At 36.8% G+C, this 25,314-nt stretch overlaps 1 protein-coding gene across 7 annotated transcripts in view; it reads left to right on the top strand.

Moving 5' to 3' along the window:
• Positions 1 to 25,314, top strand: part of LOC6036877 (spectrin beta chain) — an 86,900-nt gene that overhangs the window by 2,419 nt on the left and 59,167 nt on the right. Inside the window, exon 1 of one of the 7 annotated variants that reach the window (XM_038253120.1) lies at positions 6,773 to 7,088. The exons of the other annotated variants lie outside the window; for them this stretch is intronic. The gene's annotated coding sequence lies outside the window, so the exon portion shown is untranslated. Of the gene's footprint in view, positions 1 to 6,772; positions 7,089 to 25,314 lie in introns of those variants that run through there. 7 annotated transcript variants of the gene reach the window in all.

The following is a 25,314-nucleotide window of genomic DNA, read 5'->3' as shown; positions in this document are numbered from 1 at the left end:
AAAACCGCCTTGAGTCAGGGGTATTAAAAAACACACAAAAAGCAAAAATTGAAAATTTGGTTTATTGGACCTTTAAAAAAAACTCCAGTTCTGTTCATTTAGCCAAACATTAATAACATTAATCAATTAAAAGTCCCCAACCTTATGCATTTGAACGTCCTCGATGGGCACCGTGCAGAATGTGTATTCGTCGGCATCGGCCGGCGCGGCTGCCAAAGCAGGACAGAGAGTAAGGGAGTATCGCGAGAGCGAATGAGCAAGAGAGTGCCTTTAATTGAATCGATGACATCATCGACTAACATCACATTGGACTTTTATTTTTTCTCATTTTGCCTGATCTGGGGGCATTTAATTCAGTCGATATATGAATGAATCATTGTGTGCATTTTTGAGATTATTGCATGAGATGAATCCAATAAACGCCTGTTATTTGTCACCTTTGCCGAAACTTTTTCGCCCAAATTCTGTTCAGTCTGTTTTTATTAATTTGACCTCACCGCTTTGCACTTTTGAATATGTGTGTGGCTCTGTGGAACGAGGGCACATCGGCTTTCTCTGAGCGCCATACATGCGAACGGTACGAGTGAGTGATGTTGCCACAAATACACTCTTGCCCACTTTTCTCTCTTTTTTCCAACTTGACTCAGCACTCTGTGGGTTTATGCTTCCTCCCAGTCTACATGAAAACGAAATCTAGCAGAGCAGGGCAGCATAATATGCTTCGCATCATGCACGCACGCACGCACACACACATATATATTTGGTCAAGTAAAGAAGTCATAAAAACCGCTCGTCGTCGTTTCATGATGGGGAGCGCGCGATAGAATAACACTACACTGCTCGCGGTGAAGAATTACAGCAAAAAAAAAGTAAAGGTTGTTGTTTTGTCGTTTTCGGTTGGATTTGGTTTTCTGCTGGGTTGTTGTTGTTTTTTTCGATTGATGGTGAAATTGCTAAACGTGTAAGGTGGATGTCGTCCAATCGTCAGCGGAAAGTCGTAAGTACCTCAAATCATCGTTCCTCTTCCGTGGAACACATTTGACACCATGCTACTGGATGTATAGATCACGAATAAGAAACCATTTTAACGCTCTACAACCCAATCCCGCCTGTAGGCAGGCTTCGATCATTTGAAAGAAGAACTTATAAAACGACACGTTTTGTCTGAAAGGTTGAAAATTTTAAATATGTATTCGTTGTTTTATTGGTCCAGTCATCAATCGTTGCTGGATTAACAATGACAAATGTTTACAATAGTTACTACTTATAGAAAATTCTAATTTCTAATCTAATTTGTTGAAACTTTATCTCAATTCTGAGAGCAGATTCAGATTCAGCGGGCAAAATCACATGGAAAAACATGTACAGTCCAGACTAGATTATCCGGAGGCCTCGAAAAAATTCACTTGGAATAATCGAACCAAGAAAAAAAAATATTTCGTTGTCCAATTTTTGATTGTCGGGCTTAAGTATGACCCAAAAACTACTCTAAAATGATTTAGAACAGGGTGGCCACCTCGGGAAAAAACCGGGAAAACCGGGAAAAACCCGGGAATTTATTCCACCGGGAGAGAACCGGGAAAAACTCGGAGTTCGACTGACAAACCGGGAAAATATTTTAAGTTTAGTCAAAATTCGACAAATTCCTCTTAAATGACTTCAACGTAAACTTTTCTCTATTAGAATATTATTCTAGTTATTTCAAATTAAGAATTCAGGAAAATAATGTTTGAATTTGGTTGTTTTTTTTTCTGTTGAGTATTCCATGGTATATTTCTTTGGCGAGGGGGGAGAAGCAACTACGATTACTACTACACCACCGGACCCGGTTTAAAAAACAAATGTTTGATAAGTTGCAATTTTCCGATCAAGTTCGTGGTTCAATTGAAAATTTACTCAGCGGTATGAATTTTGAAGTCTTATTTCAATGAGTATTGAATTCCATAAGGCCGATGCAAATATTTAAAAAAGTTTTTGTCCCTCGGCCCTGGTCGAGGTCAAGGGGGGAGCAAAAAAATAAAAAAAAATATAAAAATTTAAATAACAAGCCATAATCTTCACATTTAAATGAAAAAAGTGTTTTAAAATGCATTTTACACTAGTTCAGTTGTTTTGCAATCATTAGTTTTCAAAAAATCTAAGATCTGACAAAAACAAAAATTGTATCGAAAAAAAAGATTTTGCATCGAAAATTTTCAAAAAATCTTAAGATTTTTTAATAAACCCAAACATGCTAAAAATGATTTTAAACGCAGGAGAATGTATTTTAATTTGATTTCAGCTGGTTGCCCTTGAATTTTCATTGAAATTTTGAAGTTTATTGTAAAAATATTTTTTTGCCCCCTGATTTTTCGGGCCAATTTTGAAGGGGGTGACAAAAACTTTTAAAAATATTTGTACCAGCCTAAGCATAATACACAATTGATTTATTTTGATTTTATATGTATTTCAATATCAACTTGAGGTTGAGAGTTCACAGCAGCCAAGGAAGTTGTTGTTCCAAAATTGTCAAACTTACGGATTTATCCCTTCAACAATATGATTGTAAAAATGTTTTAGAATGCATTTTACACTAGTTCAGTTGTTTTGCAATCATAAGTTTTCAAATAATGTAAAATTTGACGAAAACAAAAATTTTAGCGAAAAAAAAAAATAAGCATAGAAAATTTTCAAAAATTTAAATGATTTTTAAATCAACCCAAACATGCTAAAAATGATTCTGAACGCAGGTGAATGGATCTAAAATAGATATCAGTTGATTCCACTTAAATTTTCATTATAATTTTGAAGTTTTTTGAAAAAAAAAAAACGCCCCCTGATTTTTCGGGCCAATTTTGAAGGGGGGAGACGAAAACTTCAAATAAAATTTGTACCAGCCTAAACTATTTTAAAATGATTTAGAATTATGAAATCCAAGATGGCGGCCAAAATGGCTGAAATGAAATATTGAAAAATGCATTTTTAAATTTAATTGGCAATCAACCACTCAGCAGTGACTAAAATTAAGTCGCTGAACCCGAATTTGATGTTAAAAGTAAGAAAAAAAAAAAGAATTGTTTTTTATTGTTCAAACCATCGGATAATCGAGATGGACTGTTTACAAATTTTACTGTAAAACATTTGGTGGAATTTCACAAATCTGTTTTCAGTAGTATTTTATAAGATGATTTTTGGCTTTCTAAGTCAAACAAATTATTAAGGACAAATTGCTATGAAACTTTGTACTTGTGTTTTTAAATCAGATTTGAATACTTTTGTATAATTTAAAAATGTCGGAAATATTTGGTTTTTAAGATATTTTTATTTAGTTATTTGGGAATCTTTCAACAGTTAAATGCCTATCAAATTGTGTTCAAATTCAAAACATTTGAAAAAATATCTTTCTTTTAAAATTTATTTTAAATTGTAATTTAAATTTTAAATAAAATTTTCAGATAATTTAAAATTACAATATTTTCAGAGTTCAACTGCATTATAGTCATTTCAAAACAAACAGTCACTTTTTATTTTTATTCAAACACAAAAATTTAGTTTTTGTTGGGTTTTATTTAATTCTCATCTGAAAATTCCGTTAAAAAAAAGATTAACTGATTTTGACTGATTCGGTTGTGTTGTTCAGAAAATCGCAGCACGGTCAATTGATTTTTTAACACTCTGTGTTACTCAAAAATTTAAAAACATCCAAACATGTTTATGTTTTCTATTTTTCAATAAATTTGGCACGGCTCATACAAAGGATGTATCGAGAATTGTGTTTATGTTTGCGCGATCTGGGAGTCGCGATGAGGGGTTGAAGTACAGGCCAACTCAGAGGGGTTTTTTTGACAGTTAAATTTTTTCTAGAAATCATCTCATCAATACCTAAATCCTTGCCGAAGATACTAAATCGATCAGCAAAAAGTGTTCTAAGTTTCCGTTTGTTTAAATATATGGCACTTTTTCTCTGGAAGAATCGTTCTTCTTGAATTTACAAAAGCTTTTTCAAAGAAAACTGAAGAGTATTTGCATAAATGTTGTTCTTTTTGCAAATATTTTGTACCCATACTCATACCCAACTTTGTAAATGCTGTTTCCTGCTTTCCAGTAATAATTTATGTAATTCGTATATTTAATACAAAACTATGTTTTATTGATTTTAAGTTTAGAAAAATTGTGGAGCATGGAGATGAAAAATCACAAGCATTATGGAAATTAAGGATTTGGACTAAAAACTGTTAAAAACGGCTTCTTTCTTAATTTGAAAGCTTTCTTGAGAAATAAAAATATTGTCAGTCGTCAGTCTATAAAAAACATTGTAATTTGATTTAAAAATATATGGAAAAAATCCTTCTGGCGTCGGGAGAAAACCGGGAAAAAAACGGGAAATTGAAAATCCAGATCTGGTGGCCACCCTGATTTAGAATTATTAAATCCAAGATGGCAGCCAAAAATAGCGGAGATGACATATTGAAAAAGCTGCATTTTTTTAATTTGAAAGGCAATTAAATATTCAAATTTGACTAAAATGGAATCGCAGAACTCGAATTTGATGTTAAAAGCAAAAAATATGTTTTTTTGTTTTGGTCATGATTCGATTGTCCGAAGTCCTATACAAACCTTTGGATAATCGAAACTTCAGATAATCGATGGTTGGATAATTTTCGAATTTCGTTAGGGTGGTCCCATACACTTTTTTTCTTGAAAATTAGCCATTTTCAAATGAAGATATCTCGAGTTTAAAGAAAAATGTCCCCTGGGATTTTTTCAGCGTTTATAGTGCTAGATCTCCTCTTTCAAATGCAACACACTTAGTAGTAAATCATTTTTGCTGTAGCTGGCAAAAAATCATGTAATAAGTTGGAAATGTAGAATTATCATCAGGATGTTGTATAAACAGTCAGTTTTAAGAGAATTCATGCAAAACATGTCTTTTTTAACAATTTTTCATCAGAATTTGAAAATTAAAACGATTTGTTGTGCTTCGAATCCCGGACACTGATAAAAGCTGATTCGAAATCCGGACACTCGATTTTGCTTATGAATTGCAAAAATTTGCACTGAAATGTTAGGGAATGGTATTTTTTAGGACTCAAATAAGTTGTTAACATCAAAACAATCGATGTTTTATGTAAAAAATTGCTAGAGTGCTTCGGACGCCTATGAAATATTTCAGTGAAATGTTTCTCATTTTTTTGGTAAACTCATAATTTTATTTTATTTAATTATTTTGGATTAACTACAGCGTTCAAACAAACTTTAAATGAAAGTTTATGTTAGAGTTCATCAAATAACACAGTTTAGACATACGTAATGCCAACTTATATCCAAATATTGATAAAACAAGATGAGGTGTCCGAGTCGAAGCGTCCGTGAATTCGAATGATGACGTTTAGTTTTGAATTTGCATTTTTACCTTAAAATAGCTATAACTTTTGACCCTTAAGTCCAATTTGACTTGTAAAAAAAAAAGATGTTTTTAAGAGCTCTAAAAGTGCCTCCAACATCACATTTCTCTAATAAAGTTAACCCTGAATTGCTACGTTCAAAAAAACTGATTTTTAAAGGTTTGCTCAAATGCTTTCGCTAAATTTTGTCGTAGAAGGCGTAGATTGCGAGATAAAATTTTGGTGTCTTCGAAAAAGTTGCTTGGATTGGCGAGCCCAACAAATTTCTAGAAGACAAAAAAAATCTAAAAATATTCCTGAAAAGTTAGATTTTCAAAATTTAGAATGAACCACCCTAATTTTGAACCAAACTAAAAGTTGCCCCAAAGCCCCAAATTTCACAATTTTTCGGAAAATCTATTTTCCACTTAATTTAAAGTTGTATCAATTTTTTATGCTAAAAAATGAAAATGTTGAAGCAACTCTGACTTCGACTTTTAAAAATTTTGCGACTCCAAAATCTACTCTGGCTGGCGGAGATTAGGTGGCTCCGACTCCAGCTCTCCAAAAAGCCTCGGCTCCACAGACTCCTACCCCAACAACAAATTCCATACAAAGTTGTTGGAAACACTGTCTTTTGAAGATTTCCATGAAATTAACTTAATTCCTTATTACTCACCGCGGTGTGCCTCCCGAGTGGCAATGATATGAGAAGGACTCACAAAATCGCCATAATTGAAAGATCAGTATTTTTCCTGAAACACTTGACTTAGCAATCCTAGTGTGTATTTGTTTGAGAAACCTGGACAGAATCCTCACTGAGCTTGAAAGCTGTTAGATTCCACCGAAAGACAAGCAAAGGGAAATCAACACTCGTCCTGACAAATAGCTCGATTGAACCAGCATAAAAATTGATTTGATCAACTATGCCTGTTCGATACACAATTTTCGAACTACCAACCAATCATTCCTTGTAATGCACTGGGCATTAACTGACGAATTGTTTAATTTGAAATCACCCCGAATTTCTTCAACTTAACTTCACCACCTAACATTTGACCGTCGTTGATAATCTTATCGGGCCGGTCGTTATTCGAGACTTCCAATTTAGAGAGTGTGCTGTTGTCTATTTGCACCACCGTCAAAGACGTTCACTTCCAGAGAGCGCCACAGCCCGCTGGAGCCGCCAAAGAGTTGAAACTCATCCACCAGAACCGGCCACAGCCAGAGGAGCATCCATCGGAACGGAGAAGCGTTTCACATGAGACGACGACGCATCGATTGCGCAATCGCCACCGCGACGCCTCTCTCCGACGGCGATTCTCTCCGATGTGATGTTCTGTGTGTGTGTGTGTGTGTTGTACGAGACTGACGGTGACGGCGGTCGTGTTGGTTCTGTTCTGCTGCTGCTTCCATGTCACACGGTCACCAGAGGAATACGGACCGCGCGCGTGAGAGATTGGCGATTTTCAGCAGTACCAAAACCAGGAAAAATCAGCATTTTAGAGAGAGTGTGTGTGTGTGTGTGAGTGACTCTATTATCGAGCGTGAAGAAAAACGTTTGTCGAGCAGATTTTCCGTTCGTGGTGTGAAACTGGGCAAAAACAGCAGCGACGGCAGTGTAGAGTTCTTCCTGCGACAAACCTGTGCGGAAACCTGTCGCCAGCTAATTGGACTTTCGACTTGGCAGCCGTGCTGGGCAGAACTTGTGCTCACAAGACGACCGTAAGTACCGGGACGGAACAGGCCAACCAATCTACGGCCAGTTTGCAGCAAGCAGGAGGAAGTGCCATTTCCGATAAATTAACGCTCTCTCATCTGCTGAACATGGCTTCTCTGCCTCCGACGAGCATCAGCAGCTCATCAATCTACGACAAATGGTGCTGCTGCGGTGAAAGGAAAGAAAGTCGCCGTCAAAATAGTGACTGTCCAAGTTTTGGCTGTTTCCCCATGCCTTGAAGATGATGATAGATCTATCGATCCCAATCCCCAACAATCGCCGTATGGTGGAAGGCAATCCCAGCAGTGTGGAGTGTGGAAAGATCTATTTTTGGACATAATCTGTACCAGTCGCGCTTCCCCCTCATCGACACACAGAACATCAGCGTTCGTCCAACTCTCAGACCTTCGAGACGCGAGAGCAGCGCTGAGGCACCTGCCAATACTTGGGCTGCGTGTGTTCAAAAAAATTCTTCCAAAACCAACTTCTTCCTAAGCAGCATTTCGCAATTCTTCAAACATCTCGAGTGGAACCCCCCCTCAGGTCATTACAACTGTGGCCACTTGAACACGCAGCAGAACTACACCGAAAAAGTTATGATTAAAGTGTGTTTTTTGGCACTGCTGACTCGCTTCGTTTTTTTTTTTTCTCTTCCTTTCGGAGGACGCCAGATATCGATTTTCCGCTGGGGTCTCCCCCCCCGGACGACATCGCCAGTTGACGACGGGGCTCTGACTTGGGCTCTTCTTGTTGGCAGGCCTGTGCGAAAAAGCAGCAGCGCCGTAAGAAATATCGCGCCCCGTCTGTTGTCGCCGCATCAAGTCGTGGTGTCGTGACGGGGCCGAGAGAAAAAGTTTGCAAAGAAGAGACTATTGGTCGATTAGGAGGAGGTCGTAAAAGTGGTGCAGCGCATTGATTCAACGTGACGCGGAGCGTATTGATTTGGGAGAATCGGGGTTTTGGGGTGGAAGAAACAACTGCGCGACATTTGCTGAACTGATAGTGATATGTGAGAGAATATCTTTCTGATTCAGAAAAAAAATAAGTGTTTAAAAAATATTAAAAGTGTTGGGTTTGTGAAAAATACATAGAGTGAATAATTTGAAAGACAGATTTCAAGCTATGAGTCTGGTGGTAGTAACGATTTACGCATAACGACCTTAGACTTACTAATAACTGCTAATTTTGTGCCTACCTCGGTGGCTCAGATTCTTGGGCTCGCAATCTAAAGGTGGTGAGTTGGAATTCCGAATTGGATGAAATCTCGGCATAAATAGAGGTTTGATTGGTCACCACACACGCAAACTAAAGACGGATAGAGTCGGTTGACGAAGTCATCTGCAGTGAATATTTTGGTTTGTTGGTGTAGATATTTTGAGAATTTTGAGTTCGAGCAGAAAATAAACTTGACCTAAAACCACAAAATAGGTTTAGGACATTATAGGATTTTTTACAAAACTCTAGCAAAATACTTGATTATCAAGAGTTTTGAATATTTTTATCGATGCAATCGATTTGTAGAATAGAATACTATAATGTTAATTTTAAAATACTTTTAAAGTGTCATTCGATCCGGAAATCATTTTTCTGAAATTTCAGTAAATTTTACATAAGAATAACTCTTAGGATGTTATTGTGGCCCGTGCATATGCTAAAATAAGTGAATTAAAAAAAAATATGATGAACAGCAGTCTATGATTTATATCTTTATTTTAGAAAAATTAAAAAAAATCGTCCTGCAAAATTACAACAAAAAACACGTAACTTTAAAATTAAAACTTGTTTTCTAAATGAAAAAAAATCGCCCTCTGGGTTATTGCAGATCCAAAAGTTCCGTCATCAGGGTTGAAATTGAGTCTGGGGTGAGATTCGGTAATACAAAAATGCAGAACTTTGTATGACCCAATGTCACCCCTGATGACGGTTCATTAAATTTTCCATAAAATTACATATCCTTCGATTTTGACGGTAGATTAACGAGCAATGACAGCAATTTTAAAAGAATTTTTTAACTATTTATGATAGATGTATTTTTTCCGGAATTTCAATTTTACACAAAATTTACTTTGGAACCAAATTTCTATCTCTTTACGGTTTCAAGCAACGAATCCCAAAAAAATGTGTCTTAGTTGAAATCCAGAAAAATGAAGGGGTCGTATCGTCCCACCGTCACGAGGTGTCGAAAAACTGACTTCGGATCCGTAAACAGGGACCAAAATAACCCCTTAGATCAAAGTTTCAAGAAAATCGGAGAGGAGACGCGGCAAATTTGTCCGATTTTGTGTAAGTTGGTAGAGAATTACCCATACACAAAATATCATTGCTCGGAATAGTTTTCAAAAGGACGTTAGAGCCATAGGCAAACAAAGCCCTTTTTGTATCGGTACTCGACCTACCTACGAAAAAAAACAATTTCAAAAATGCTTTAGATTGTTCATCTGCACGTCCTTCAAGATGGCTTAAACTAAAAATTAATGAAATTTGTGAATACAAAGAGACGAGTTGTTTGTATTCACAGTAATGCAGTCTGCTAAAACGCTCAACCAAACCACAATTAATGAAATTTTATTTCAATTTAGAGAAAAACGAAAATTAGTGTCGGAGGTTAGCTCTTCCGGCTTTTTGAAAACTCACCCGAGATTGCAAAATTTTTGGAGCTCAATTTTGTCAAATTTTGTAGAATTATTATCAGTTAAATTTCATGAAATTTAGAAGAATTATTATCAGCTGAATTCACGATTCAGATTTCCTAATTTTACTGAGATTTTAGAATTTTTTTTTGCTGAAATATCGCAAAAACAATGCACGACATATTGACCAAAATATTTAAATTACGTTTTTCACATGATTTTCAGCATAAGGGAAATTTGGTGAATTCAAAAAGGTTTAGGTTAAATTTATTTTTTTGCCATTTTTAACATTTGTTTTTGATGATTATAATAGGGTAGAGGACCCAGAAATCGCCCACGTTATAGTGGCAATCTAGGAAATTTGATGAGAATTTGATGCCAATTTATGGCTATTTGTTGTAGAACGTTGATAAACTATTTGATTTTAAGTTTCCACAAGGTTTTTATCATTTACATGTTCATTTTTGATAAAATTTTGCGTTTTCATAAAGTGCTCTGAAGAGCCTATTTTCGCCCCCCTCAATCCAATTTTCGCCCACCCTTGGAACCAGTTTTCGCCCACGACAAAAATCAAGAAATCAAATGAAATTATGACACAAAGCTAAACAAATATGGTCTCCTATTGATACACAATATGTTCCCGAAGTTAAATTTCATTGATGTGCACATATTTTGTCGTACATATTATAAATTGAAAAAAATCAAAAAATCCTAGTAGTTTTTTTTTCAGATATCCTTCTTATTTTGAGATTCTCTGTCTATTATAACTAAAACCAAAACATGTTCTCACTCTCACTAAAAAAATATGACTGAATCAAAATTTGTGATATAACTGTTCACCTGTTCACCCAAGATAAGGGCACACAGTTACAATAAGCTCCACGTTGTTGTTGATTTTGTTAGGGGAGCTTTAACCCTATGGGTCATTTGCTCCCGGATTGACTCAATATAAAACATCGAGTACCCCTTACTAAAAATATTAAAGCACATGTGTAACTACTTCTCCATCCTCTGCTTAATTTGTTCTCCTATGTACCAGTAAACTTTTACAACATTTGAACCAAAACCCCTCATGAATGAAAGTAATTAAAATGATTATTTAACTTTTAACAATAATCTAGAATGTTCCAAATATATTTTCAAGCACATTTCGCTGCGATTAGGAAAGTTTTTATGGTAAACGAAAACTGGTTCTAGATACAATCTTAAAACACAATACTAGATTTCGCCCTGGTCGAAAATTGGATCGAATGTTTTTTCATGACCCCAGAAATCGCCCACTTTATGTTGTTGAAATAACCTTCGGTAAACGTTTAAAACAGGTAAATCACTAGATTTTCATGAAATTCAGACATGCAGTGAACTAATGAATTATTCATTCACATTATTTTCGGACAAAATTAGTTGTTTTCCCTCATTAACATTATTACCCGCTGTAGTCTAAATTGACAAAAATATGGCGGCTGCAGTTAGGCTTTTTTTGAAAAGCTTATAAAAACATAATAAACAATAGAAATTCATTAGGAAAGTTTAAATTTGTACTAGAAATGAATGAATATGTAAACCTGCATAATAAATTCAACCAAAAAACGGTATGAGTTTGCTTAATAGAGATTAAATCCAGTAGGTGGGCGAAAACTGGGTCCTCTACCCTATATATTGCAAAATGCTTTATAAAATCATTCATTATAATAACAAAAATCATATTTTTTCTAATTTCCACCATGTTCATAGAAACATTTTTGAAGGTAATTTTACGTAATGTTACGTCCTATTCTAAAGTTACCATAGATTACCTTAGTTCATTGATATTTTAATGAATTCACCGCACAGAAAAAAATGATGGTAATATTCATCATATTATCATATTATCATATCATCATATCATCATATTCATCATATTCATATTCATCATATTGTAATATTTCATGAATATTCATCAGGTTCACATTTTACACATTTTTATGTAATATTATTCAAAAAGAGAGGTAATATTCAACCTACCAATTTTCGACATTCCAAAATTCAACTTTTTTTTTGCTGTGCGAAGATTTAAAAATAAAATAGCTCAAACTGCTTCACGTTCTCTTGATTGAACTTGAGTCTTCTTGGGAAGGCGCCGGTATTGACTTATACATTAGGTACCTTCAGGAGCTAAACAGTGAACGGAAGATTGGCTCCCACTAATCTGTTTTTGATTCATTCACATTAAAAATTGTGTAAATTTGGAAGGTGTAATTTGGGAAGGTTGAATAGGTTACCTCTTTTATGATGTAATTTCACTTCAATTCAGACTGAAAAAGTGACATTACACCAGAATAGTGGTAAAATTACATTTTTTTTCTAACACAACAGATGAACCCCTTTCCAGATGTAATATAACCGTGATATTTTTACTGTGTTGTTCAACTTCAGCTGATCTGTCAATAACGGAGAGTCAGCCATGCTCATGCTCTATCTCATTGAAAAATTCTTTTGATATTTCCGTGTGATATTTTCGTCGAGGAATGAAATTACTATTGATCCAAAATGCTTTCAAGTGTCCAGCAGCAGTAAGAAAAAGTGCTTACCCAAATTGGTAGCCATAACTTTTGCAATCTGCTGATTTTTCGTGAGAGCAGCGAAAAGTTTTCCACTTTGGCATTTTTCCAGGCCTGCTCAACACCATAAATCCCTGCTGTCTCACGTTGACACTTTTCAGCTCATCTGCAAAACGACATTACCGTACGTGTGTGTGTAGTGAATCATCTGGTACGCCAATTTTACCTCTTCCATCACAGTGTTTGAAATGCACTTTTTTTGTTGGTTTGACTCGCCATTTCCTTCCCAAAAATTATCGAAATAACAAAACCAAATGGGCTTTCCTCGGCCATTTAGAATCTAGGTCACGTTCGGGCCCCGTGTTGTTGCTGTCTCCTTCTTCGGGGTGGGTTTGAGGTTTGGCAGCAGAGGGAGAGAGAGATAGGTGGTATGCAAAAAAGAAAAGAAAGAAAGAATCACTTTTCACAGTGGCTTTCCATCTTGCCGAATCTAATTGGATCGACTCCAATTTCCTTTTGCGAGCGAGCTACCTTCTTTTTCCACCCCGAGCCACTTATTGCTGTGTGTCCAGCGGAGGAAAATTTTGTGTGTGAAAATAGGCCGGGTATTGATTACACCGATGATATGTACGTTTGCGTAATATAAGCCTTGAGAGGTGTGACATATGTTAATGTCGCTTAAACTGGCACCAAAATGAGGAAATAATCCAATGTTTTACTTCTTCGAAATTACATTTTCGTCAAATAATTCCAGTGGCTATTGCATTTAATTCGTGGAACTAGCCAATGTAAGATTCCAGCATATTTGGCCAAGAAAACAAGACAGCAAAACGTCATTCTCGCGGATGCTGCGGCATTCAACAACAGCATCGATTCCGATCTCTCCTCTGCGGACATGTCTCAGAGCATTAACGAGACATGGGAAACGATTCCAAGAGGGAGAACGAGAAGAAAATAAAAAAAGCTGAATGGATGAGTAATTCTATATTTTTAAACTCTGAACTCACGCCCGTCGTAGAGTCGCCGTTTGCGATGGTGTCGATGTTTTGAGAGGCGCTGCTGCACTTGCTCTTTGCGACTGAAGTTCACTACACACGGACTAAACAGTGAGTGGTGTGGTGCATCGTTTTGCTCTCTTTTTGTCCTATTACTACGGCTACTGATGTCAGCAGCTGTTTTGAGAATATTTTGTGCTATATTAGGAAGATGATTTTTTGGACTTGGGTCGCATGACTAAGCACATGACGTTGCTAAAGTATTTGATTTTTGAAGAAAAAATCTATTAAAAGTTACATTAGCAAGATTGCACATCACCTTAGAGAGAAAAATCACTAAATGTAACACGCTGCATGTAAAGTTTTTCTACACACACAAAAAAGTTGCCACCGACGAAATTCCAGCCCACTACTTTCAGAGAGGACTGGCGCCTTAGCCCGCTCGGCTATCAGACCGGTGAAGTGTGGGATAGATAAACGCCTATAAAGCTTGACATTTCGATCAAGTAGGTTTCGCATACCGGCATACCAATGGGCTAAATTTTTTCTGGGTGTTTACATTTTTACATTTTTATTTTACACCTAAGACTTCAACACGCAATTGGATAACTAAATTTTGTTTTGCAGAGTAAAAATTTATCCGAGTGCGAATCCTGCGAATGATTCAATATCTAGGCAGCGTTCTTTTATTACGTAACGCAGACAAACTTGTAGGAAATTTGACGGGATTTCCGAAAAAAATACACTGAAATAAGAAATCACTCCAGAATCCTCTACGAAATCGGTCTTGTTCTTCAATTTGAATTTTTTAATCCGACTGAAACTTTTTTGGTGCCTTCGGTATGCCCAAAGAAGCCATTTTGCATCATTAGTTTGTCCATATAATTTTCCATACAAATTTGGCAGCTGTCCATACAAAAATGATGTATGAAAATTCAAAAATCTGTATCTTTTGAAAGAATTTTTTGATCGATTTGGTGTCTTTGGCAAAGTTGTAGGTATGGATACGGACTACACTGGAAAAAAATGATACACGGTAAAAAAATTGTGATTTTTTATTTCACTTTTTTCACTAAAACTTGATTTGCAAAAAAACACTATTTTTAATTTTTTTTTATTTTTTGATGTGTTTTAGAGGACATAAAATGCCAACTTTTCAGAAATTTCCAGGTTGTGCAAAAAATCATTGACTGAGTTATTAATGTGTTAATCAATACTGATTTTTTCAAAAAATCGAAATATTGGTCGCAAAAGTACTTTTTGATTGCAAATTTGATTTACCATCGAAAAATGAAGTTGAAAAAAATTTGCGATTAATATTTCGATTTTTTGAAAAAATAGTATTGATTAAAAAATTTATAACTCGGTCAAAGATTTTTTGCACAACCTGGAAATTTCTGAAAAGTTGGCATTTTATGTCCTCTAAAACATATCAAAAAATAAAAAAAATAGTGTTTTTTTGCAAATCAAGTTTGAGTGATAAAAAGTTAAATAAAAAATCACCATTTTTTTAACGTGTATCATTTTTTCGAGGGTAGTCCGTATCCATAACTACAACTTTGCCGAAGACACCAAATCGATCGAAAAATTCCTTCAAAAGATACAGATTTTTGAATTTTCACATATCATTTTTGTATGGACAGCTGCCAAATTTGTATGGAAAATTATATGGACAAACTAATGATGCAAAATGGCTTCTTTGGACATACCGAAGGCACCTAAAAAGTTTCAGTTGGATTAAAAAATACAAAAAAAAAATCGAATGACCGAAATCCTAGAGAACTGCTCTCCACTTTTATGTGATTTTTTGACTTTTAAGCTTAAAATTCAAATTTAAAGATGAGCCCACGATTTGTTTTTGTTAAAAAAAAAATTAGAAAACAGCCTAAAATGTTACAAAAAGACTCACGAAAAATGCAAAATTTACCTAAAAAAATACAAAAATCATTTACATAAACTGTTTTTTTTTTTTCAAAAGTGCTCACAACAACAAAATTTTCAAAAACCGAATACGAGAGTCGATTCTCCAGATAATTTTACATAAAAGTCTCCATATTGACCATTGTCCTAAGCCCGATGCTTGTGAAGTGACAGCGGTTTTAATTCCATCCATCCTGCATTTTTCGAGAGTCTTTTTGTAACATCTTAGGCTATTTTTGAGATACAGCAATATTTAAATTCAAAAAATATTTCAAACACTTACGCCCTTCTCAAATGTCATTGTCGAGTAAAACTGGCTTCATATACACAAAAATGGCTTATATAAGCGTAGGATAACATGTCTACAAAGTTTCATTGAAATCGGAGAGGGTCAAGAAAAAATACATAAAAAATTCCTGTTTTGGGCTGGAATTGCTCAAATCTGATTTTTCGCGTTACCTAATAAAAGAACGCTCCCCTATTCGTCATCTACAGGTCGCTGTAAATATTTTTTTATCTTAAGAATATTACGTTATTTCGTGTTTTCAATTCAATTCGGTTTTATTAGTGAATAATCATGTTACAATTTGTTCATTCGCAGTACATAATAGAGTTTTGGAGTTCATTTCACCTGTGTGTTAAATCTCAATCCATTTTGGAACGATTATTACTTATCACTAAGAGATTACCAAGAGTAAGAAAAAAATTGGAAAAAAAACTTACTGAAATTGCAAGGAAAGGGGATAGAAATAGAAAAAGCTTAACCTAGATCACAGTGTTTTTTATCTATTGTAGATGTGCTTAATCATAAGCTCCCCGAGGGCCAGAAATTGCTCAGCCTTGTTACGGCAGGTCCTAAACCGCGTCATCATCTCCCCTGCGAGAGCAAAAAACTCCGGCAAGGTGAAGAGATCTTCCCCGGTTACTTTTTGCTGGGCCGCATCGCCGCTACCGGCAGCGAACACGCTGGCGAACGATCGCCCCCATCCAGGAATTATTTCCAAAGAGTCTAAAAAGTTAGCAGTAATTCTAGATACGAAATAAAACCCCCTGACACAAATTATTTATTTGAAAAAAGGAGTATTGGATTAATCTTGAGAAATTTTGAAGAATTTCCGTCAGTTGAATTTTAGATTCTATTATGAGGTCTTACAAATAAATATAAACATTGAATGTATCCCGCTTGCTCCAATCAACATTGATAATAATAAATAGTCAACAATTTATTATTCAGCTGATTTAATTTTATTTAGTTTTTATATGAGATATAAAAAGATATATGAATTGAAGTTATTGCCTGTTAGGACCCTACAAACTTTGCGGCTCATGGTCATGCTCCGTTATTTAGGCCAGTGTTGCTAGTACTAAATGGCTAGCATATCTTATTTCATGCTACAGGACTTCAACTTCAGGGTCCCCAATCAGATTTTTTTGTATCGACCGCGAGATTCGAACCAGTAATCTTGAATATCCCTTTAGTGAATTTGCTGCGATATAGGGTTATTCGATCTTCAATTTTGTAATTGCAACTATAGTAATTGGCTACAACTACCCAATAGACATGACTTGCAGAAGTACGCAGCACTGAAGTCCTCACAATTTTCAATATTTTCGCTTCAAAAAGTAAGTAACGTGCTTCTTTATCTAAAGTTGCGCCCATAAACAAAAAGCTTGACATCCCGGCAAACATTGGGGCGTGCCAATTTCTCCGTTTCCCGAGGCCTTCGCCACGGACTCGCCGATCACGTTCGACAGACGATCAAGGGGGAACCGATTTACGATCACTTTGCGGGAACATGTGCGCGCAACCGGCAACTTGTGCCGGCAATACGTATAGTTTATCGAGTCGAGGCGCGACCAAACAAAAACAAGTAGTTCGCGCAAGTTACGCTCCGGCCGGCTTCGTTCGATTCGACTTTCGTTGCCCGCAATGTTTGCAGAAAAGAAATGAAAATAAACACGCGGGAAACAGCATTCATCACAGGGGCAGGTGCGCGCGCTATCTGGTCTTGGTGAGATGTGTTTGGAGTTTGTTTGGAGGTATTGGAGACGAGGAGGCAAATCAATCAGACATTCCATCGTGAGCAATTCGTCCGTGAGACGTCGATGTTATGCAAGTCCATATCTAGCGAGATTGAACGGAACCGGTTCGGAGATCCTTGAACCCTTGCCAAAAAGTTTGTGCAAACGGCAACAGTTTTTGATACAATGTTACGTTATGCAAGAAGTAGCAGCAGCTACTGTATCCAGTTGCAGTGTAGACGCATGATGTCTGAACTTTGATAAGCTCCAGCTGATAAGAATTATTTTTATCACTCGTTGAAAATGTGTCACTTTGTGTTCAATAGCATGTGATTAGTGCGCAGGTGACTCGAAGCGAAAAATCGACCACCTCCGTGACGTTCAAATCACTCATTTTCTAGGCACGGCCGATATGTCAACACTGGCACCACCTTTGGCGTGCCAACGGAACATAATGTGGGTTCTCCCATACTGCTGACAAACAGTCAACAGCACGGTTGCCCTTTGAATCGTTACAGGGTGCATTTTCACAGAACCTTAATGTGTATATGCAAAACTTTGAGAATTCATGGCTCATAGCGTTCGTTCGTTGTAAAAAGAAAAAAAAAAGACCCGGTGGGGAGCCACCGACTTCTTCAGCGCTGCTTCTCCCCCACGTGAATCATGCAGATATGCCTCGTGAAGAAGTACCACACAACTACCAAACAGCTCCAAGCTCATAGGGGTTCTGGCCGGTGTTGTTGATAGACCTCGGAACTACCGTTGGAGACGACGTCGTCGTGTACTGTTCGCCGTTCTTCTTCCCTTTGGGATTCTCTCAACGCTCTGCTTAATTATGTAGCACTTTATAGCGGCATTCTGTGTGTGTGGATGTAGAGGTAGATTTCCTACCAACAACCGTACAACTAGCGTCCAACACCACTACCGCAGCACTGGCAGTCGTCATCGTCAACTCTTTTAAAGCCAGCCCCCCTCCCTTAAGCCACACGCCACCCAAACAAACATTTCTCATGCTGTTAGATGTCGGCATGTTTTGCCAGAGCTGCTGCTGAGCTCTTTGGGCCTACTCCTCGTTTACTGCGGCGGTTTTGTTTTACTTTAGCCAAGCCAGCTACTCAATTGTATTTTCAAGTTTTATGTATTTGAAAATCAGAGTATTTCATGGCAATTTTTGCCCTTTATTACCCAACCCATTCATCCATTTTGATCCAATTTTTATAATTCCAAATACAAATTTTGATCTTCAAAAAGAACTTTAATTTTGCTATACCTGTCTTAGTGTATTTTTGTGACCAAATTATCGCTCAGTTTTCTCAGAACTGGCTGGACCGATTTTGTTCAAACAGGTCGCATTCGACTTGGACTAGGGTCTCATACGAATTGTTTGTACAAGAATGTTTTTTCACATAAATTCGGATGTTGGATAAGTGTCCAGAAGTTATTTATGTACTTTTTCAAAGCCAGATTTCAATTATCTGTGTGAAAACTCTGTTAAATTGACTAAGTTAGTGTTTTGTTTTTGTTTTTTTTTTTAATTTGTTGAAATCTTTACATTTGAGCAATTCTCTACGAAATCGGTCTTTTTATTAAAATTTTAATTTTTGTATTTTTTAATTCGACTGAAACTTTTTTGGTTCCTTCGTTATGCTCAAAGAAGCCATTTTGCATCATAAGTTTGTCCATATAATTTTCCATACAAATTTGGCAGCTGTCCATACATAAAAGATGTATGAAAATTCAAAAACTGTATCTTTTGAAGGAATTTTTTGATCGATTTGGTGTCTTCGGAAAAATTGTAGGTATGAATATAGACTACACTGAAAAAAAAATGATACACGGTAATTTTTTTTGTGATTTTTTATTTTACTTTTTGTCACTAAAACTTGATTTGCAAAAAAACACTATTTTTATTTTTTTTTTCATTTTTTGATATGTTATAGAGGACATCAAATGCCAACTTTTCAGAAATTTCCAGGTTGTGCAAAAAATCTTTGACCGAGTTATGAATTTTTTGATCAATACTGATTTAAAAAAAATCGAAATATTGGTCGCAAAAATTTTTGAACTTCATTTTTCGATGTAAAATTGAATTTGCAATCAAAAAGTACTTAAGTGAAATTTTGATAAAGTGCACCGTTTTCAAGTTAAGACCACCCAAACAATCCACCATTTTCTAACGTCCATATCTCAGCAACTAATGGTCTGATTTACAATGTCAAAATATGAAACATTCGTGAAATTTTCCAATCTTTTCGAAAAAAAAAATCAGAATTTTTGAATCAAGACTAACAATTAAAAAAGGGCCAAATATTCAATATTACGCCCTTTTGAAATGTAAGTCTTGGTTCAAAATATTTTGAAAATATTTTTTTCGAAGAGATCGAAAAATTTCACGAATGTTTCATATTTTAACATTGTAAATCGGACCATTAGTTGCTGAGATATCGACGTTGGAAAACGGTGGGTTGAGTAAGACTTAGAAAACATCAATTTTCCTGCTTTAAACACTTGCATGGCAATATCTCAGCAACTAAGGGTCGTATCAACAAAGTTCAAAAAAGCAAAATATAGAGAATTATCTCAGCTTTTCAAAAATATTTTTTTCGAAAGTGGGCAAACATGTGCACTAATTTAAAAAAAAATGAATAACTGTGACTAATTTCAAAAAAGTTACCTTAATATGGCCTTAACTTGAAAACGGTGCACTTTATCAAAATTTCACTTGAGTACTTTTTAATTGCAAATTTGATTTTACATCGAAAAATGAAGTTTAAAAAAATTTTGCGACCAGCATTTCGATTTTTTTAAATCAGTATTGATTAAAAAATTCATTACTCGGTCATAGATTTTTTGCACAACCTGGAAATTTCTGAATAGTTGGCATTTAATGTCCTCTATAACATATCAAAAAATGAAAAAAAAAATTAAAAATAGTGTTTTTTTTGCAAATCAGTTTTAGTGACAAAAAGTAAAGTAAAAAATCACCAAAAAATTTTACCGTGTATCTTTTTTTTTAGTGTAGTCTATATTCATACCTACAACTTTGCGAAGACTCCAAATCGATCAAAATATCCTTCAAAAGATACAGATTTTTTAATTTTCATACATCATTTTTGTATGGCCAGCTGCCAAATTTGTATGGAAAATTATATGGACAAACTAATGATGCAAAATGGCTTCTTTGAGCATACCTAAGGTACCACAAAAGGTTTCAGTCGGATTAACATTCCAACGCCCAAGGCTCCAAAAAAGTTGGAACGGTAACTTCAACTCAATGGTTCTCGGGCATAACTCAACCAATCAAGATGATTCTTCTTTCCAGTGATTTGTTAGGATGTCTAGATGATTCTAGACCTTTGCAGAACTTAATTTGATCAAATCTGTAATTTTTGTGATCAAAAACATCGTTCCAACTTTTTTTTTCGCGTGTAAAAAAAAATTCGTCAAAAATTCCGCGGATGCACTCGTTTAAAAAAAGTTGGAACGATGTTTTCGGTCGCAGAAATTACAGATTTGTTCAAATCAAGTTCTGCAAAATTTTAGGATCATCTAGACATTCTTACAAATCACTGGGAACAATAATCGTCCCGATTGGTTGAGTTATGCCCGAGAACGGGCGTGTTGAAGTTACCGTTCCAACTTTTTTGGGAGGCTTGGGCGTCCGTGTAAGTTGGACATGCGTTGGGCGTTCCAGTGTTAAAAAATACAAAAAAAAATCGAATGACCGAAATCTGAGAGAACTGCTCATTTACAGTCCAGTTTGTATAGCACTTTGGATATCGAATGACAAACAAATTGTGGAGCGTTTGATACGGTATGTCCACGCATCCTTCCTCCCCTGCAGATTCTGTGAAATGTGATCCGTTCTCAGAATCCTCTCTGCGGTAAACACAACGCAGTAGGGCTGGCCGCTTTAATTTTTGTGATACATTTTTGGGTGTTCTCGGATGTACTGCAATTATTAATAATGACAAGAAAAGTTCAAAACTGAATTTGTTCGATAATATTTAAGTTCAGTAACGGCAACATTTGTGGAATTTTAGTAAATTCTTATAACTCTATTCTTATCCTTCAAAATCATATTTTCACGCATGGGAAAACATACCTTTCCAAATTTCAACCCCATTCAACTAATGTGAGCGTTTCAATTTTCGGGAAAGGAACCCACCCGAGACCGACTGATTTGATAAAACAAACACTACGTCATTCCGGTCACGCATCGATGATTCATGCTACCACCGAAAAAAAAACGCAATAAACGCTAAAAGGATACACGGAAAGTCGAATTTGTGCTTGATAAATAATAAATAATATTTTCATGATTCAAAATACATTGAAACATATAAAATAAAAATCAAACCAATTTATTAGAGATAAAAAAGTTCTCACGATTATTTAGTTCACACAACGACCCTTCTAAGAACCAACAAGATACTGCCCGTGAGCGAGTGTGAACGTGAACTTGTGCCGATTTCACGCAACCATAGATCTGTGTGAAATTCGGTTAGTCTGCTACTAAGACGACGACGACGTCGAGAGCAAACTACAAGAAAAGTCGTAAATCATACTTATTCTCAAGGGAACGCGTCCCTGCTGGCACCAATACAATCACCCAGAACGATTTTTGGCAACCCCCGAAGCCATGAAACATGGGCGAAATCTGCTTCCCAACCCCCCCACTCCTTCCCCCTAACTTGATGTCGCCGCCGTCGTTCAACATGGGAAAAGCTAGCAAAATTTGTACTGCGCCTGTTGTGTTAGTGTGAGAACCCCCACCCTGCCCGAAATATGTGTAACATCAGCAGCGCGAAAGGAAAGCAAAGAGTCGGCGGTTATGTAGGTCAGTGCGCGCGTCCGATGTCAGGGAGGAAGGTAGGGTCGGAGATTTGACCGATGATGAGTTGCCACATCCAGCCATTATGTACTGCTCTCTTCTAAGGGTCTGTTGTTGCGCTTTCTTCCGTCATCCACACATAAAGCGGCATGTCACTTTGGACGGAACAACCGCACCCCACCCCCCGGCGGTGTGCGAATCCGTACAACTGCTGCGGCAAACCGGAATTGTTAAGGAAGAACCTTTACTTCTTGAAATTTAGTCTTTTTGGAGATAAACTCAATTTCGAAGGAAGCAACAAAACGCACAATCTCGCGTGAAGAATCTCGAGGTGGTTTATTGATTTTTCCATAAAAATGTTGTGGACTCTGTGCTGGAGCCACCGCTAGTTGTGGCAGCAGATGAAGCTTTTGGGATCAAACGAGAACCACCGGGCGTGTTTGCCCGAGGTAAACCACACTCTGTGTGAACATATTTACCGGCAGAAATTAGCACGGTCAACTGATAACAACTAGTCAACAAGCTGCACATTGGATGAGGTAATGAGTTGGTGACCTTGCAGAAAAAAGCACTCACAAACTGATATTAAGGTGAGTATTGAAAATTGTCGATGTGCCAGCCGAGATTGAATGTTATGGAGAGGCAATACGATGCAATCCTACAATCAAACAAGACATTCGAACGAAGTTGACTTTATAGCTGTCGGCCATCTTTGCTAGTCTTCCTTTTAACTACAAGGACTTCGTCGCCCTGGGCTCCTAAGTGTTTGAGTACGGCACTGAGTGACGGCGCCGGATACCCATATTTACACTTAAGCGGTATACGCACTTCGGAAGGAACCGGTCAAGAAAATCGCTCCCTCTCCTTTGTTCTGCTGTTCGTAAAGCTGTTTCTTGACCCCCTTTCCTTCCGGTCTGCATTTAGCCGCCGCGGGATTCGAACCAGCAACCTCTGGATTGTGAGTCCAGTTCGCAGTCCGTTTGATCCACACGGGCGAGGTGACATTCAAGACATTCAATAAAAAAATCAAATTATTCGCTCTACAGCATTGCCTTGGCGTTCTCGATTGCGAGATTCCTACTCGAAACTAAGTGTCCGAAGGCTTGATTGTTGAGGCAATTGCAAACCTCTTTTTACAGCTTAGCTTCCATCCATCCCGGGATTCGAACTGACGACCTTTGGATTGTGAGTCCAACTGCCTACCAGCGACTCCACAGAGACAGAACCCAGGGAGACGACTCCTACACCTGGATTGAGCTAACGACCTAACCCTTTAGGTTAAACCGGGGCCAACATTTACTTCCCGTCCGACGGAAGGCGTGGTCAGACAAATCTCGTCTCGAAAAATGCCACCGGGACCTTCTGGGATAAAACCAAGGCCGATTGGGTGAGAGGCAACCACGCTTACCCCTGCACCACGGTCCCGGAACAAGACATTCAATATGACTTCCAAATTAGAGCTGTGCTCATATTTTTGTAAGCTGCAGCTGAATATTCAGTCCTCTCAGCGTGGAGAAACACGATGGCGTTAATCATTCCCAAACCCTAAAAAAAACGATGATGTCACAAATTATTTGCCAAAACACATTTTCACACTGTTTAGGGGAAATATACCCATTTTAAGCCTAATAAGCGATCGTGTTGGAATGATGTTGGATAATCTGGAGTGTTCATTGAAGGTACTAAAACCAAGTACACTAACGAGTAAAGTAACTTTTTGTGATTTGTGATCAGATTTTGTTGATGTCAACAGAGTAGTTCACTTGTGCTGTGTTGTGATTAAAACAATAAATTTTGAGTGTTAAAGTGCGAGTTGTGGGTGCAAAATTTGTCTATGTGTGAACGAAGTTGCCGTCAACTCAGGTGAGTATAAGTTTTGAAACGAACGTTATTAGTTTAAAAAATATAATCGATTTTATTTCCATCGGCTACAACGGTTTGCTATCCAATTCGGTGGCAGCTGCTGTTAGCTTCTTTCGTGTCTTTTGTACTCTGCTCTTGTATTGTTTGTCTGGCTCGGCCGAGCGCGCGAAATGAGCGTATGTGGCAAGTGCGAGCAAAAAATTTGTTTTGAGGATGCCGTACCTTGTTCGGGGAAGTGTGGGGCCTTTTTTCACCGTTCCTGCACTACTCTGACCAAAGCGACGGCGAAGGTGATTAATGAACAGCAAAATGTGCAGTTCAAGTGTGACCTATGTCTTGATAGTGGAATTGATGCTGAGATCGCAGTGCTTCTCGCTGATGTCAAAGAGATAAAAGAAGAGTTGGAGAAATATTCTGACGTCTTCGATTCTATCTCTGGCATCAATGAAAGAATTGCTACTCAAATCGACGAAACTATCAAGAAAGGGATAGAAGATGTCATGAGTACGTGGGTTGAAACGTTTCAGAATAAAATGAAAACAGTTGTTGAAAACAGTGTGGCGAGTCAAATTGAAAAATTAAAAACATTGAACTGTGAGAAAAATAATAAAGTAAAAAAGTAAATGTTACAAGAAAAGAGGAATTCATTCAGAATCAGATGGGCTCCCGGGTAGTAAAAAACGCGCCCTTGACTCTGAGCCAATGGTGGTTGACGATGAAGAAAATGATAATGTTTTTGAATCACTTACTTTTGCGGATATTTTGAAAGGAAATCTAGAAACTAAAATCAGCTCTAAAGAAAAAAGCTAGCCTTTCGTCGACCAGTAATTGTGATTAAACCAAATGAGAATAACCAAAGTAACGAACAAACCAGGACTTTTTTGAAATCAAACCTTGACCCCAAATTGCATAAGATTAATAATTTCAAAAATGGTAGAGACGGCTCAATTATTGCTCAGTGTGCCCCAGGACAAAACCTTTCTAAAGTGAAAAGTGACATTGAAAACAAAATTGGACAAAATTATACTGCATTTGTCTCGAATGGACTTCCAAAATTGAAAATTGTAGGTATGAGTGAAAAGTATGCTCCTGAAGATTTTATTGATTTATTGACCACTCAAAATGACGAAATTTTTATTGAACATGTTAAAGTTGTTTCTTCTTACGAAAATCCTCGCATAAAATACAATAAATTCAGTGTTATAGTTGAAGTTAACAATGATACTTTTGACGCATTAATAGAAGCCGGAAAGGTTAATATAGGGTTTGATAGATGTTCAGTGTTTGAGGCAATCAAAGTTCTGAGATGCTTCAAATGTGGAGAATTTGGACACATGAGCACTGCATGTACAAAAAACGAAACGTGTTCGAAGTGTAGCGAGTCCCATAAAACCTCTGAGTGTACTTCAACAGCGTGTTAACTGTTT

Source organism: Culex quinquefasciatus, chromosome 2 (genome assembly GCF_015732765.1).
Source record: "Culex quinquefasciatus strain JHB chromosome 2, VPISU_Cqui_1.0_pri_paternal, whole genome shotgun sequence".
Taxonomy (NCBI): domain Eukaryota; kingdom Metazoa; phylum Arthropoda; class Insecta; order Diptera; family Culicidae; genus Culex; species Culex quinquefasciatus.
This window is presented reverse-complemented; position numbering and strand designations above follow the sequence as displayed.